This window comes from Squalius cephalus (assembly GCF_949319135.1).
Source record: "Squalius cephalus genome assembly, chromosome: 16".
Lineage (NCBI taxonomy): Eukaryota > Metazoa > Chordata > Actinopteri > Cypriniformes > Leuciscidae > Squalius > Squalius cephalus.
Window position 1 is genome coordinate 22,784,852 of NC_137137.1, and position 16,370 is coordinate 22,801,221.

Consider the following 16,370-nt stretch of genomic DNA (forward strand, 5'->3'; position numbering starts at 1 on the left):
TTCTGGTTCTGGCTGCAGGGATAGATACCTTAAATATGTAACATTTAGGCCATTAAACATGTATTCCTTCTAATTAAATTAAAAAACTTATATTTAAAAACAAAAGACTCCTTTGTGTGGTTACCATCCAAAAACGATTTCACATGATCAATGACACAAATTTGCTTATTTGATTAGACTAATGCATAAATTTGAAAGAGAACTTTTTTCTAAGCGATGTCCTATGGCAGGGTAGTTTTGCAGTATTTTAATTAAAGATAATTACATGTACTAAAGTGATTCTAACATTTACAGTGTATGTATAGTATATTAAAGGTACATCAATTATATTCAAATAAATGTAACAAAAGCACAATGAATGCACACAATTTTGAAAGCATATTCCAATATTTAATGCCAAACTGTTTAAAGACTGATGTAGCACCAAAACTACTGCACAACAGTATAAAAATCAGTTAATTAAAAATATCCAGATACAGGGGCAATCTATTATAGTGACACATACAGTAACGTAAAAAAAATTGCTATGATGAACTTCTATTTTCACAAACCAAGAGATGAGATTCAACTTTGTTATGTGAAAATACATTTGTTTCTTCGCTTTAAAGAACAAATAGGCAAAAACGCAAGCACAACATTTTACATTCTCAACTTTCATTCTATATCCTTCTGATTATTGGTCACTTCTATTGTAACTATGCAATGTCTTTTAGCAAAACACCTGATGAGCATAGGGTGACCACCTCCAGTCAGACAAAATGTGGGACAAGTAGCATGGTAAAGTGGGACAATGTGGGACAGACGTAATAACTTTAAACTTAAGATGTTTATCTAATTTACCAAGAAACATTTTTTAAACCCACCGACTAAAAGATTAAGACACTACCTGACCCAAAATATCACCCAAAGTTTCTACAGCTTAAGGCATAGGCCTAGGCCTATAAAAGACAAAACACTAATTTTGCAACATCTCGTCTTTATTGGGACTATCAAATTAGTCAACTGTCCAAAGGACCAGGCATTACGAAACAAAAAAAATGCTCTCAGTGAATCAAATTCACCTTAAAATACAAGACACAAAAAAATATTAGGCCTAGCCTATTTAAGTTCAACAAAATATAAGGCATAGCCTATACAGTGCAAAATATTAAGGGCTTGCCTATAGAAAGTTTAACTATTTAAGGTAAACTAAAATCTTTTTTGATAAGAATGGCTATATGGGATAAAAAAAGAAAAAATTCTCCCATCAAGCAGACACATATTTTGCCTATGTGTCAACACAATCCAGATGGTAGCAGGCCAACAGCATTCCCCAGCACCATGGATAGCACTTTTCTGAAACAAATGGGTAGCAGCAAACCAACCAAATAAAAACCAACATAGTGTAGCAAGAGGACCACAAATATATAGCCTATTCTAAATTTTACACAACGAATGTTAATTTTACCTTAATTGTTATTCGTCTTGAATTTATACTTTTTGTCTGTCCGTACTGCATCCAGGAGAGTTTTCTCTTTCAATGCATAGCTGTAGAACTCTGTGCAGCTATATCCAAAGTTGCTCTTGACTTGAATCTCACCCTTGATAAGATCCACAGAGCACTGGTTTCGTTGGTCAGTCCATGCTGCAGTCATCAGTAAAAAAAACACTCTTTCCACATGTGCATTTGTCACAGGGATGCTAAAGAGAAAGGATCCAAGTACAGTCAAATTTGGTGTGTTTGTGCCTTGGAGCAAAGTTGACCACTTCTCCACAACAGAAACTGTTCTCTTTACAGCCTCCTGCTGGCGTGGCAAAATCACACAGTATTCTTCATAGAGTTCATCCATGTTTAGTTTAGGCCTGCAGGCCAGCTGACATGAAGCCTTGAGACAGCAGGCCATATACTTAGCCATCTTGTAGGTACATGCCTCAGTACAGCATGATAGTCTTGATCCACAAATTCAAACAATGATTTCAGTTCTTCAGTGCGCTTTGCAGATGATGAGAAGTGACTGTAAATCTTGTTAGTTGTACATTCGATGTCTATGTCTAGTTTGTCTCCAGCATATTTCGCACAATTATGCACGACATGAGCCATACAGTTAGCCTTGATAATGCCAGCATTATCTGCCTTCAGCTTCTGATAAACAGATTTGAACTTTCCATAATTCACACTAGCGTTATCAGCAGTGTACGCAGATATCATCTCCAGTCTTAGGCCATTCTCTTTCAGTTTGTTAGTAATCTGGCGGTGAATTGATTCTGACGTCTCTGCGCTATCCTCGTAAAAATCAACAACTCTATTCTTTAACCCAAGCTCTGGGGTCCAGTATCTCACTGCCAGGGGGAAAAGCTTGGTGCTGCCGTGGTTAGAAGCATCTGACGCCACTGAAAAAAACGGTGTGTGCGTTCCACCCGCAAGCATAGGTGATGTCAGTTCTTGAATACATTTTTCCACTGAGACCGGAGCAAGGACATCTGTTACAATAGATGTTGCTTTAGTGCGGCCACACGACATTTTCGTAGCTATTTCAGAATCCGGAAAAATTACTGGGGCTAACTTGTTACTACAGTCGGTAGAGCGATATGAATGTGTGTGATGTACGGCATGATAAATGCTCATCACTTCTGCTGCCGAAACTTTGTCAGCCTGTGGGTCATTTGGTTTATTGAAAAACGATTGCACTGATTTGCATGTTTCTTGATGATGTGCTTTTTTTCTGTGGTACTCACATGCACCATGTCGCTTCACATCATATTCTCCACCATGTCCCACAGAAAAACTGCTTTTGCATAAAATGCAAAAAGCTCTCTCTGCTTCGCCATCTACAGGTCTTAACCAAGAGTATGTTGCGGTCCATTCGCAATTAAAAGTGCATCTTCTCTTTTTCGTGGCCACACTGGCCATGGCTGCTTAACCTGACCGAACAGCGTGCTCTACAATTTGAGATTGTTGACAATGTTGAGGAGGCGTTCATGCACGGTGCACCAGTCAACAGTTTGATTGACGTACGACTCAGCCTATCGACTACCGCTTTTATTGCTCTCCTCTGAACTATTGGACACAAGTTAACAGTACGCCTATGGACGTATCCGTGTATTTATTAGGCAGGGTCGAATGAAAAAGCGGGACAGATGCTCAATTTGCGTGAGGCGGGACAAAGGGTAAAATTGCTGTACAGTACAACGTAAAGCGGGACAGGTGGTCACCGTAGATGAGCACTGACACTTTTTTGATAAAGGCATTAGGAAGAAATCAAATACAGTTTATGAAGCTGAAAGAGAAAACAAAATTCTTTAACAATATGGAAAAAGATAAATGACTATTTTCAATATTGGTTCTGCATATATCAAAGAGATCCTGAGTGGGACTCCACATGAAGACTTTCAGAAACTGTGACAGAGCAAAGGGTGCACCTCGCTGGACACATCCTACGAATTCCCAAACAACAACACCCAAACACAGTGATGAAGTGGACACCACCAGGAGGATGCAGGAACCAGGGAAGACCAAGGAAGACACGGAGATAGATGTTTCAAGAAGACCTGAAGAATGTCAGTGTCCCATGGGAAGATGTGAAGAACTTGGCCACGGATCGAATACGTTGGAGGACACTTGTTGCCCAATGTGCCAAGCACAGCACTTGATGTTGATGTTGTGAGTTTATCCATAACTGTGGGATATTTTTCTGTAAAGAGTGTTGCATAATTAAATGTTAAAAGCATTTTTATGTAATAAGTTCACTGATATGTGGGCATTTCTATGAATAAAAGTAGGTAGGTTATGAGGTGTGTAGAGACATCATGTATCATTGGAACATAAACAGACAGGGACCAATTTGTAATAATTTTAATGAATACAATACAATTAATATCAACTTTCTTGTGTGTGGGACATCCGACTACTTTCCAAGAAGGGGTGCAACTGATTTACAAATATCGCGATAAATATGTACAGGAATTGAGGCAGTAGCCAATGACAGCACTAGGAGTAAAAGCTGCAGGATTGTGTACAAGTATACAAATATGTACGAGTATCGTACGAATTTGACAACTTGTTAAATCCTGTGAATTATTAAGACTTTCAGTCTATGTTTGTACTGATTGGGCTTATGGGTTTTGTGAGAAAAGGTTTAAGAAACAACAAATGCTTGATAAAATGTTTGATTTAGGTTTAAAACCAACACATACATACCATTGCGAATATTTGCCTTTGTAGCTGTCCGTCTCTTCCGTTTACTTCTCCTCAAACAATGGGCTGACTGAGTCTGAAAGGTCCTTTTGGTCTTTTCAGCTGAAAAAAAGAGAAAAAAAATATCATTATGTATAATATATAGGATTATTTAAAGGGAAAAGTACTGATTTACCTTAAAAATATTGGATGTTACATTATAAAGCATTAAAAGCATGGCAAGTGTTGTGGTTAATAGGCATTTAAAACAAATATCACTTTAAAACTACCAATACTGATGTAAGCATGGTAAGTTTTCTGATTACTGTCCTTTACTACACCAATCACAGTAAAACTAAGGTTACTGTGGTTTAAAGCATGGTAAGCTTTGTGGTTACTGTCCTTTTACCACACCTATCATAGTAAAACTAGGGTTACTGTGGTAAAAGCATGGTAAGTGTTGTGGTTACTGTGCATTTACAATAAGGATCATTTTTAATTTTTTTTGTTTAGGCTACTTGATGTTTCAGCATTCCTTCTAAAGGCAACAGAGCCCGTTCCATTATGTTACCAGGTAAATCATGTTAAACTAGTTTTGGGAAGTCCCCAGAGCTCCTGTCACGAACACAGCCAAACCTAAACCAAGTATTTAGGTTTGTGATACTTCCTCATACAGAAGTCACATGGTTATAATGAAGTTCATTAATCATCTGAAAGTTATTGTCATTTTGATGAAGATTTCATAAGACGATTATGTTATTCATAAAAGTTAGTCATATTTAGTCACAGCCAGTGTTTTAACATTGATAATCAACAACTGCATTGAACACCTCCATTTTAATGTTTGATGGTCTTCAAAAAAGTTTTTAATTAATTAGGCAAATAATTTAAATTGGACATTTTAATTTCAATTTAAATTCTTTTTAATTGTTAACTTTAATATTGATATTCTGTCTGTGGTCTTGTGTATCTGGTTTGGCACTCATCAGAAAGTAAACAGACATTTCCCACAGAATGCTGACAACAAACTCCCTATGGTTTCGTTTCCGTTAAAAAATAATTTTGCAGGAGATGTGTTGCACACGTAGCCTACTGTGATGAGTATGGGCACTTTATTTTGTTACTTCTAAAATGTTATAATGTAAATCTTATTGTTGTTAATTATTATGGGTATAACTCTAGATCTGAGAATGATCAGCTATTATTTGTTTTGGAAGATAAGCTTACTTATTGGCAGTCAAAATTTCCAAATGCTTATTTAGTGATTGGTGGTGATTTTAACACTGTCCTAAATGAATCTCTTGATAGGTGGCCACCTGGTCGCCAATCAAACTCAAACACAGCTTTGAAAGCTTTTATGCATAGATTAGTGCTTGTAGATATCTGGAGGGTTAAAATATGACAGAGAATACAGGTGGAGCAATAAAAATTCATCTAGACTTTCACAAATTGATTTTGGTTAGTCTCTAGAAATTTGGATAAACATCATATTTCTGTTGATATTTCTACAACGCCATTAACAGATCATAAGGCTGTCTCTATTAAATTTGTTTTCTCCTGAAGCTAGATTTATCAAGGGCTCTTCTTATTGGAAAATGAATAGTTCGTTACTTAATCATAATGAGGTTAAGTCAGAGCTGGGAAAACTTATTGGCTTTTATTGGAGCAAAGCTAAACGAGAAAATTATTTTGGTTTAAACTGGGAATTGTTAAAATATGAAATTGGGAAATACCTCAGAAAGTTTAGTGGTAATTTGGCTAAATTAAAACGTCTCGAAGAAGTTAATATTGTTAGTGAAATCTCTTCTATTACCAAGATCTTGCCTGAAAATTTGTCCGATAGTCAAAGAATTTATTTAGTTGATTTACAAATTAAGTTGGATGATTTGATTAAATTAAGAGCAGAAGGTGCTTTTATTAGATCAAGGCAATGGTGGCTTGAACACGGAGAACAAATGTCTTCCTATTTTTTAAGCTTGAGAAAAATAGGGCTAAACACAATTCTATTTGTCAATTAAATATTGGAGGGGTTGTCTCAGAAAATCCTAAAGAAATTTCCCAATTTTGCTATAAATTTTACTCTAATTTGTATAAATCTAAATTTAATCTAGCCGATTTGGACACTTTCAGTAAACATCTTTGTAATGTTAAGACTATTAGTCATGATGATCAAATTTTATGAGACTCACCAATTTCTATCGATGAGGTTAAAGGAGAACTCCGGTCAATTTTAACATTGAGCTCATTTTTTTGTACATTTGGAGTGCTGTCAATATAGAGAACAACAACAAAAATCGGGGTTGCCTACACAGAGTTATTCTATTTTTAAAATTTGCACCCTGTTGACTTCAATGGGGCAAGTAGTAAACCTGCTTTTAGCCTCTTGACATCCTTGATGTGTCATTACAAGTGCACAGAAAATGTGAGTGATTCCTTCTGAGTGAACACGAGTAAATCTGACTGCAGTAGATGTGAAAGATATGTATAAAAATGATGTTATTTAAGCCAGCGCAAATACCTGTGTTTACATCCTGTTTTCGGTTGAAGTCCAAAGTAGTCGATTGCCGAGTTCACGCGCGTGATCATAGCAACTAAACCTATCTTTCACATCTACTGCAGTCAGATTCACTCGTGTTCACTCAGAAGGAATCACATTTTCTGTGCACTTGTAATGACACATCAAGGATGTCAAGAGGCTAAAAGCAGGTTTACTACTTTCCCCATTGAAGTCAACAGGGTGCAAATTTTAAAAATAGAATAACTCGGTGTAGGCAACACCGATTTTTGTTGTTGTTCTCTGTATTGACAGCACTCCAAATGTACAAAAAAAATTAGCTCAATGTTAAAATTGACCGGAGTTCTCCTTTAAGGATTCAATTTCACAGTTAAAAATTAACAAATCTCCTGTAGTGATGGGATAACGGCTGAATTTTATAAGTTATATTCTGAGCTGTTATCTCCGTTCCTCCTGCAAGTGTTTACAGAGAGTTTAAATTGCTCTGAGCTTTCTGTTAGTATGAAGCAAGGTGTCATTTGTTTAATACCTAAACCTAAAAAGGATATTCTTCTCTTAGACAATTGGAGACCTGTTAGCCTTCTTAATAATGATTATAAATTGTTTGCTCTTATTTTCTCTAAACGTTTTAAATTGGTTTTGAACTCCATTATTGATGAAAATCAGTCAGGTTTTATGAAAAATCGTCATATCTTTAATAATATCAGACTTGTTTTTGACCTCATTGATTACTCTGAACTTATTGAGGACGATAGTTTAATTCTGTTTTTGGACTTCTTCAAAGCTTTAGACACGATTGAGCATCTTTTAATTTTTTTCATTTTTTTTTTTTTTTGTTTAGAGCGTTTTGGTTTCAGGCCTTTTTTTGTAATGCAATGAAAACGTTGTATGCTGGGGGAAATAGCTCAGTGAAATTAGGACACAGCACTACACAGTACACAGAGATTTTTTTTAGAGAGAGGTGTTCGGCAAGGCTGTCCAGCATCCGTATACCTCTTTCTTATTGTAGCTCAAATCTTCTGTTATTTTATTTAGGATAGTAAGCTAGAAGGAATTCATATAGCTGGTAGAAGTATTTTAATTAGTCAATTAGCAGATGATACAGCCCTGTTTTTAAAAAATCCGACCGAGGTTCATCAGGCAATCAAAACTATTCAGTTGTTTTCTAATGCTTCAGGTTTGTACCTTAATATTAAAAAATGTGAAATTTTAGATTAAAAAAATCCTCCCTTTTATCTTTGGATGGTATTCCTGTTAAACAAGTAATAAAAACTCAGTGAGTGTTTTAGCGCAATTTTCTCACCTCATGGGATCACAACACTAAGAGATAGTAAATCTTTTCCTGGATTTTTTTTTGTGCGTTCCCGAGATTAGACCTTCCTTAACATAATGCCGAAAACCCGAAGTCTCTAGGTGGTCTGGTTGAGGAGTAGATAGAAGTGCAAGATTGGTGCGCACAGACAGAACAGAAATCATGAGTTAACAAGCGCAATTTTGTCCGGTGGAAAATTGCGCTAAAAAGATGTTAATTACTTAGGTGTTGTCATTTCGAAAAATGAACAAGATAGAGTTTCCCTGAATTTTAACCCTGCCTTTGAAAAGATTAAAAGAAAATTGTAATTGCTTCAACTATACATTTAGACAATAAATCTCTATACTATACTATACTATACTCTAATACTATTGATCAGCCCCATACAGAAGACACATATATTGAAATATATTAATAATAAATATATTTTCATATATTTAAATGTATTAAATCTAAATAGATTAAAATATATGTTATATTTATATGTAAATATATTTTGAAATATATATTAAAAATATATTTAAATATTTGATTTTGGCCCCTTTTTAATATTTTTCACATATATTAAATATGTGTAAATATATTTTGATTGGAAATATTTACATATATTTCTTTATTTTATATGTAAATACATTTAGATATCAATCTATGTAAATATATTCATTTGCAAAATATGTGCATATATTAATTTCTAATATATGTTAACATATTAGATTTCTTTATATGTAAATATATTGTAATTGGAAATATTTACATATATTAATTTCCATTATATGTAAATATATTAATTTGCAATATATGTGCATATATTAATTTCTAATATTTGTTAACATATTAGATTTCTTTATATGTAAATGTATTTTATTGGAAATATTTACATATATTAATTTCCTTTGTATGTAAATACATTTAGATGCTTATCTATGTAAATATATTAATTTGCAATATATGTGCATATATTAACGTCTAATATTTGTTAACATTAGATTTCTGTATACTGTATGTAAATCTATTCTGAAACATACTCAAATATTCAGTGCTTCTTTTAGTATACTTCATATATATGTAAATAAACCTAAACATGTTTTCATATAATATATTCACATTTACTCCCACTTGATGCAAATAGTCTCCATATATGTAAATATTTACATTGCATTCAGGAACACACTACTACACAAAATTATGTTTTTATTGATGCTGACAAACAGGGTAAAGTAAGTACATATACAGTGCTATGCATAAGTTTAGACACCCATACTAAAGTTGACTAAAAAGAGGAATAAAAAATCATCTTTTGGAAACTGAACTTAATGCCTTAATTTAAAAAATTAGGAAAAATCCAACCTTTAAGGACACCAACTTTCTTTGTGAATGAATAATGTATCGTAAATAAATAAATGTTCTTCCTTAAAATACAGGGTGCATAAGTTTGGACACCCCTATGTTAAATTCCCATAGAGGCAGGCTGATTTTTATTTTTAAAGGCCAGTTACTTCATGGATCCAGGATACTATGCATCCTGATAAAGTTCCCTTGGCCTTTGGAATTAAAATAGCCCCACATCATCACATAGCCTTCACCATACCTAGAGATTGGCATGGTTTTATTTCAGTTAGCCTAATAGCTAGTTTGATTTGCATTGAGAGATGATCTTATGGAAAGTACCCCATGCCAATCTCTAGGTATGGTGAAGGCTATGTGATGATGTGGGGCTATTTTAATTCCAAAGACCCAGGGAACTTTATCAGGATGCATAGTATCCTAAAAAAAAAAAAAAAAAAAAAAAAAACTTAAAAATAAAAATCTGCCAGCCTCTATGCGAATTTAACATAGGGGTGTCCAAACTTATGCACCCTGTATTTTAAGGAAGAACATTTATTTATATACGATACATTATTCATTCACAAAGAAAATTGGTGTCCTTAAAGGTTGGATTTTTCCTAATTTTTTAAATTAAGGCATTAAGTTCAATTTCCAAAAGATGATTTTTTATTCCTCTTTTTAGTCAACTTTAGCATGGGTGTCTAAACTTATGCATAGCACTGTAATATTAACTGCACTTAAAACATCAATCATGAATTGATTCAAACATGAATCAAGCTAAATAAAGCCTGTGGTAAACAACTTGAGGATACTTTGAGTTATGTTCTACAACCTAAATTGCACACAACTATACTGAAAACACGAATTTAGTTGAAGTTATGTTAACTTTTGAAATCATAAGTTTTTAATAAGTATCTAGATGTTTGGGTGTGAATGTGTGCAGTGTACGTTGTAGAACAAAACATTTATAATAAAAAAAAGTTATTATAAAACTGTTTCTTTCTTCTTGTTTTGGAACCTCAGTTCTGCCAACTTGGAATTAATGGCCTGGCCCAACTGTCCAACAGTTGCCTTTTCGTGACATTTTATGACAGCATCTGCAAAACAATACAAGATGTCAGTGGTTATGGTTAAAGGGTTAGTTTACCTACAAATACAAATTCTGTCATTATTTAGTCATCCTCATGTCATTCCAAATCTGTAAGACATTCCGTTCACACAAATCAAGATCTTTTTAAAGAAATCTGAGAGCTATCTCTCCCTCCATTGACATTCTACGCAACTACCACTTTCAAGCACCAGAAAGTTAGTAAAGACAAGTCGAGTATTTTGTTTGTGAAAAAAAAAATGATTACCACTTTATTTACAAAATATTCATCTCCACTAGAGCAGCAAGGGCAGACGTTGTGTGAACGTGCGTTTGTTATGAGGTTGAAGGATGAACCCAATAGCAGACAGTTTGCAGGACACACTAGGTTTATTATATACAAATAAAAGGGAAAACAAAACCCACGAGGGGGCAAAACAAGACTAGACAGGACAACGTGTGACTAAACTGGACTATGACTTTGACAATTAACTAGACAATAAACAAACAGCAAATACAAGATCAGAACTACACTAGACAATCCACTTGACAGGAATACTCACAGAGTGATCACACAATGTTTGACAATGTTTGACAATGTTTGACAAAGTTTGACATTGAATGACAATGAAGCGACACAAGACAGCAGACATGAGGGGATTAAATAGGGAACAAATAATGAGGGCAACAGGTGATAATGGGGAAACAATAATGACTAAACAAGGATAACAAGGAGAGCGGGGCTAGATGATGAGACAACACAAGCACATGGCCCAGAAAAAGGAAATGTGTGTCCACATAAAACATGGGTCTGTCATGATCCTGCCTCAAGAATTAAAGAACCTCAAGGACTAGATGGCAGGATCATGACAGCGTTGGAGATTATATGTAAATAAAGTGCCAAATTATGTTTTTATCACAAAGCACTGATGTCTTTACTACCTTTTTGGGGCTTGAAGGTGAGTAATTAATGACAGAACAGGGTTTCAGCAGGTATCTTCAAATTAAATCTAATGCTTTTTAATGCCATTTTTGACATTTTTGACCAAATCAAGCTCAAATGGAGTTACAAGTTTTTCCACCAGTCAGAGATATGTGTTTTGTTGGTCATCAGAAATGGTTTAAACATGATGCGAGTTCTGCCATCTCTGTCAGTGAAGTCCATTCTAAAACGTGTCTGAAAATAAACTGTACTCAGCGAATATTAGCCACACTTTCATGAGAGATGTCTTTATAAAGCTTGGAATGTCTACTTTTAAATTAAGTAATTCATATCAAAAACAAATATTCTCATTTTATGTAATCCGTTTGAAACCATGGAGATGTACAGTTTTTTCGTTCTCCTTTCATCTCTAATGAGCTGAGGCCGCCATACCCCAGGTGCTATTCACATGGTAAATAGTTTACACTGTAAAAAATTTATTGTCAAATTAACAGTAACTTACTGGCAACAATTATCCAGTAGATGCTGTATTTCATTCAACAGTAAAATTACTGTAACACTAAATACAGTACTGTTAAGCATACTGTAAAATTAAATACATTATTTTACTGTAATTTTTTACCACGTTAAAACACAGTATTACACCGTTGATTTTTAGTAATACTGTATAGTATTATACAGTTATGAAATGTTATTTTATTTACTTTTATAGGGCTACTGTGTTACCTGTAGAATATGTAGAAAATCTGTAGGAATATTATTTTAACTGTTAATGGGAAATAGAAAAAAGAACAATTGAAGCTTTAACTGCACAACAAGGTTTATTGTGTATTTTTAAACAATACATTAGTAATAATAATAATGTAATATAATACAACAATAACAATCTCTTTAAAAGAAGACTAATGAACAATATATATTTAATAATTAAGATCAGTGAAGAATTCATGTATTTCAATTCATGCAAAAATGATCCTGAACAGGTAAAAAAGAAACTTAGAAAGAAAGCAAGACAGGTGAGGATGAAGGCCAGGTGAGGAGGGTAGTGATGGTGTCAAGTGGTAGAAGAGCGACAACACTTCTGATAATCCTGCAAGGAATGATAAGCACAAATCAATCAGAGGCAAAAAATACAACTAATAATAGAAAAAACCTAACTCACATTATCAACACCTTTTTAGGAGAGTTTGTTTTTCTTATGGTATCCACCTTATTTTTCACGGAAGAGTGGCACGGCCATTTATAAATGAAATGTGTCTGGCTTCCGGTATCATCCGCTTATAGTTATTTCTAGCTGTACAAAAAAGCTTGTTGTTATGCTTCTTGATATTTTGATGTATTGAATTTGTCATAATTGTAAACACTAGTTTGTAGCACAGAAAATAGCTTAGGTAGGCTACTTTAGTTTTTACATATAAGAAACACGTTCAACATGGACACGCAAGCGGTTTTATGTGGTAACGAACAAATACTCTATAAAAGAGAATGAACATGTCCTGTATCAGAAGCTAAAGTAATAAATATTGAGAAGGCAATGGCCCGTATTCTATGGGTGTTTCTCAATATGCGTTCTTCAGCGATCTTGCGTCCTTGTGTTCTCGTTTTACGTCATCATTAACCGTCGAAGTTCAGACCCAATTCTCAAGAACGCAAGTACAGAGGACGCATGAAAGAACCCGGATGTGTTCTTGATACCGAGGATGCATCGAATGCAGACTTGAGCTAGTACTCGCCTGGTGTCCCAGAAGTCATTGCGGCCGGTTCCGAGTTCGTTCTTCCAAGGAAGCTTGGCAAGACCGGTCTCCACGAGAACACAAGTCCGTTCTCTGCGTTCTTGGAATTGAGAAACAGCCTCTATCTCTGACTCCAAACAATCGGCCACTGACCAGGGCTGCGTTTCCCCAAAGTATTGTAACCTTAAATTGATTATAGAGCAATTACCACCAATGGTCTCTACGATCAATTAGGCTTACAATGCTTACGATAGTCAGTTCCTTTCATATATGTCTGTCGACTTGATGCTTACTAATTTTAATGATGAAAAAGACGTGCGTGAGCTCACGCCGTGAGAGGCGAATGTGAACGCTGAGCGGCAGCGGGTTAGATTAAATTAACGCAGATATGAGGTGTGTATAATTTAAACTAAATAACAGCTGCTGATCATTTCTCTTCTGTTCAATTCTCGATTTTGAATTAAATTTCATTTAGATATATGCATAGATTTGATTTTAGATTTGATCAGAGATTTTAAATCGATTCTATGCATATATCAAATTGAAATTTGATTCAAAAGAGAATTCCCAATTTCAAAAGTACCGCCTCTTTTGAAACAAATCGTGACCCAAAGAATCGATTTGAATCCAATCATTGAATCAAAAGATTCCCACCCCTATTACATTTCATTATATTTTAACTTTACCTGTTGTCTTCATTATTTAATGTATGTTTGAGAACATTTAAAACTTAAAATAAATAAATATTTGACATTGATTGTGATAATTATCAATACAGACTGATATGAAACATTTTATCAAGATGATTTTTGACCATATCACTCAACCCTATTTTTTACCATTTCATGTTTTAATTAAAACTTATTTAAAGAGATGTTACAATTATAATATAAAAATACAAATTATTTGACTTATACAAGGCATATTTGTTAAATGTAAACTGTGAAGGGAACATAATTACATTTTAAAGTCTTTTTTACAGTTTAAGTCATTTCCACCCTTTTTGGATTTTTCTAAATACAGATTCAGACACAAATCATTTCTACAGATATGGGCTCCGCTGCACATCCCTAATATTACTCTTACCTTAATGATTTTGCCAATCATATTCTGCAAAGTCCCTGATGTAAGATGCAACGTGTGGATTAAAGGCCATGGTCTTTCTCCGAACAACCTTCCCACTCTTTCTGCTCACCTGGAACTGTGATGTTCATTTAGAATTTTCAGGATTTATCCTGACAAAAAACCTGTAAATACACAGAAAAAAAAAAAAAAAAAAAATATATATATATATTCCAACTGAATCAAGAGTGATCACAATATCATCTGTAATAAGTCACATCACAATAGGATAAGCTCTAAACCATCACTTGTGCAAAATAAAAAGCCATTGGTGTTACTAATAGAAATCAATTTGTAACAAAAGTGTATGAATGAACATAGACTGAGGTAACTGCACAAGGTCCTGGCAGATCGCCAGGTCAGGTCCTCACAGACGTGTAAAAGAAAATTCTGATTTAGACAAAAATAATCGCGAATAAATCAATAAGAGGAATCGAAAATTAAATTTTATAACAAGAATCCGAATCCTAACCTTGGGTATCCGATTTCAGGATACATTTATCGATTTTCAATTCCCAACCGTATGATATAAAATAATGAACGCGCAGGCGCTTCCACCGACTTAAAATGGTAAATAACACAATTATTAGATCATTCTGACCTTATAAGAGGCTACATATGCAATCTATGTTTATAAAATTGCATTTATTAATCAAGTAGGCTAGCTATCAACATGAAGGAAATCCGCGTTACAGGCGTTATAGAACATAAGCCGCGGGCAGTTCTTCTAAACTAACATTAACCTGCTACTATTTAGTTTGCATAAAACAAATATAAAGATTCATCACTAACCAGATATTTATGGCGAAAACTTGGCCGACAGACACAGCGACAATGCAAAGGCCTGCGCTCTCAACGTTACTCAGGGAACTGAAGAGTTATTCATAAAACGGCAGCTTGTGGTTATTTTTCGCGGTCATTTCACGCGTACTACTGTATTTAAATTGACAGTAACATGTCCTAATGTCCCAAACTACATTGAAACCTAGAGTAGCCTATCATATTGTACACAGCTTATAGTAAAATGTTGAGAATCAATTAAATTAAATATCTAAATCCTGGTCAGCTACTCTCTAAATAATTTTAAAGTTATTAGCTAGAATCCATGCATACAAATATTAAGATTTATTACTTACCATATGACGAAGTTCCAGGTCGGCAGAAACGACAGGTCTACACGATGCACTGACACAACAGAAAAACTCATTCTGCGCTCTCATGCACCCCCCACTGACAGAAATTAAGGCTGTTACTGGTCACCCAGTCCTGAAAATGTTTTATGTAAGGATAACGTTAGGCTTAGGCTAGCAATTTGACTTGTGGAATTGTGTGTGGTGTTTTTCGCGGTCAATTTGCACTGCTGTATTTAGATTTACAGTAACTAATAATTTCCCAGAATGCATTGAAAATCTACAGTAACATACTGTCAACTGTGTGCACAGTACATAACTGTTGAAAATACACAACAATACTGTGAAAGCAACAAAATCTACAGTAACATACTGTACATAGGTTATACAGCAAGAAACTGTTGAGAAAAACAGTATAATGCTGTGAAAACAACAGAAATCATTTACAGTGTAGGTGATCTATATGCATCACACATGCCCCTGATCAATGATACAAAAACACGAAGTTCCTTCATCAGATTCACTGATAGTTCATCGCGTTTTGAGTATGGCACGCTACTCCGGTAAAGACGCCCTTCAGAGGATTCTGGACAGCGAGGAAGAATTCACCTTTTCCTCAGAGCAAGATTGAAACTCAAGATGACGAACAGTTGTATTTTGAAGAGAGTTGATCCTGCCAAGGATACGGAGTAAGTTGTTTGGTGTTATATAATTCTTCTTCTGATAATATAGTTCTTGTATAAATTTCAGACTATATTGTGCCTAGTTTTGGCTAGCTTTTGACATCTTATGGGAAATATTGCCTAACAGTGTCCCTTACTTTCTTGTAAACTATGCTCAGGTGTAAACATTTGTAATGTGATAAGTTACTAAACATATTAATATACACAATATATTTAGCTCAGTTTTGTTTAGCTTCTGACACTGATTATCATGTTAAAATACTGCCTTATGCCTAATTTAGCTTTGCGGATATCTATGTAAATATAACCTATGTGATTTGGTCCAAATATATTTTAGCTTCAGTTAAAATGTGATACTGTTTAAAT

General features: G+C 34.4%; 1 protein-coding gene and 1 long non-coding RNA gene across 2 annotated transcripts in view; both read right to left on the minus strand.

The window, feature by feature from the left end:
• The window catches only part of LOC307173587 (H-2 class II histocompatibility antigen, E-S beta chain-like), a 136,581-nt gene that overhangs the window by 78,751 nt on the left and 41,460 nt on the right, over nucleotides 1-16,370 (minus strand). The window lies entirely within an intron of this gene.
• Nucleotides 12,350-15,441, minus strand: LOC307173595. The gene is made up of 3 exons (XR_013823881.1): nucleotides 15,328-15,441; nucleotides 14,156-14,316; nucleotides 12,350-12,426 (listed from the first exon to the last, which is right to left on the minus strand). It is a non-coding gene; the product is annotated as an uncharacterized lncRNA (long non-coding RNA).